This window comes from Octopus bimaculoides, chromosome 4 (assembly GCF_046866305.1).
Source record: "Octopus bimaculoides isolate indiv1 chromosome 4, ASM4686630v1, whole genome shotgun sequence".
NCBI lineage: Eukaryota > Metazoa > Mollusca > Cephalopoda > Octopoda > Octopodidae > Octopus > Octopus bimaculoides.
Genome location: NC_142931.1, coordinates 29,845,007 through 29,847,046, shown reverse-complemented (window position 1 = coordinate 29,847,046; position 2,040 = coordinate 29,845,007). Strand labels below are relative to the sequence as shown.

The following is a 2,040-nucleotide window of genomic DNA, read 5'->3' as shown; positions in this document are numbered from 1 at the left end:
TGTAACGAGTCATCTATCTTGGCCGTGAAATATACGTGCGCGAGCACGCGTGCACACACACACACACACACACACACACACACACACACACACACACACACACACACACACATACACACACGCATATATGCATAGGTATGTATATATGAATGTGTCTCTAAAGAAGTAAAACAACTCTTCCACATGTGCACAGACATGATTGTAGGTACATTTTAAATTATACTACAAAATCTCTGCGACAGGTTTTCTGAAAATCAGGGCATTGAGTATTGAAGAAAGGACAATATAAGTCTAGAAATTGAATGCCAAGTATTTCATACGTAGATACCTTAAATAATTGTCTTGCAGCTTTAGGAGTAAAATAATAAAAAGCACATACAAGTAGGAAACTTGAAAAGGATAACGAAATACTAAATTTAGTTACACCAATATTTCTTGCGAAACGTTTGTCTTGCATCTTTTCTCTTTATGTCTCTCTGTCTCTTCAATTTTCTTATCACTAAAACGGAATCCATGACATGAAGGAATAATTTACTTGTCAACATTCAGTTCAAACATTACTATTATAAATATATCATACAAGATGTGCACATTTTCTTGCCAAACCCAAAACTTTTATGAATTAGTCGAGGTATCTACACTCGGTTCCTAACAGTCAATATTGTACAAATTTATAAAACAAAATTCCTTATCTTAAATTATTTCACTAATGTGTAAAACAAATCTGCTAGACTAAAACTAGATATGAAAATGGAATCCTTATCTACATATAAAACGTATATCGCTCTGAAGGACTATTAGGGGAATTTCAAAGCAAACACTCAATTCAGACGTATATATTCTGTGAAACGTGAAATTAGTTTGGATAGTAAGCGGTTCTTCAATAATATGAGCAAAAACATTAGAGAAACCCACTATCTTTAGTATATGAAATAACAATATAGTAGTTGATTGCTTTCATTGAAGCAGGAGTAAAAGAAAGGCAAGTGCTTATGGCCATATCACGTTGAAAACAACGGTTCTCGTCCGATCACCGAAGTTAAGCAACATCGAGACTAGTGAGCACTTAGATGGGTGACCGCTTGGGAAACCTAGGTGCTGTAAGCGTCTCACAGTTTTTATTATCAGTTTAAGGTGGCGTACTGGCAGAAACGTTAGCACGCCGGGCGAAATGGTTAGCGGTATTTCGTCTGTCGCTACGTTCTGAGTTCAAATTCCGCCGAGGTCGACTTTGCCTGTCATCCTTTCGAGGTCTATTAAATAAGTACCAGTTACGCACTGGGGTCGGTGTCTGTCCTTGTGTGTCCCCTCGTGATGTTTGCGATTCCATTGCTTCACGTTGTCACCAGTGCCTGGACCAGAACGGACGTCAGGGCTCTCTTTATAAGCACGAAATATTTTACGTGGTTTCTTAAGGACGTCCTTCAAGGGTTTTTGTTTTCGTATGTGTCTCAAATGTAACGTATTATAATGTTGTTTGTCCATAAGCGTGGTTGAATTCATATAATATGATCTGCATGTCGTCGACTAAGCAACTAGTCCTCCAAAGACTGTTTCACAAATATATTTTATGGGTTATTAGATTCCATTTATTTCCGCTTCAATACAATTAATATTAAGCTCAATTGCATTGTGCATTCTTTTAGCAATTCTTTCTTTTTGAGGCAGTTAGTTACAGAAGTACATTTTAAAAGTTTAACTTACCTTAAATATCTTTAATTTGCAAGCTGGGAGAAACGTTGTAGCACAGAAAACATACAGCATCATTCTTTAATTGCTTTTCTACGACTGTATGTAACTCAAGAATTCCGGCGATCCACTGTAATTTTTGTAATTCTGAGATATATAAAATAGATAGAATCACGCCTGTTTATATCGAATACAGATCACAATTACGTTGTCTTTGACAACCTTGGGGACAGTATATATCGTATATTACATTAAAAGTGCAGTTTCAATAAAATGCACTTCCTGAAATAAATACGTGTTAGTCTATTGATTTAATAAATAAATATTTACTATTTCGTAGAATATTTTCAT

General features: G+C 35.7%; 1 pseudogene; it reads left to right on the top strand.

Moving 5' to 3' along the window:
* The first annotated feature begins 988 nt into the window (after positions 1-988).
* Positions 989-1,107, top strand: LOC128247738 (5S ribosomal RNA; annotated as a pseudogene).
* Positions 1,108-2,040: the final 933 nt, after the last annotated feature.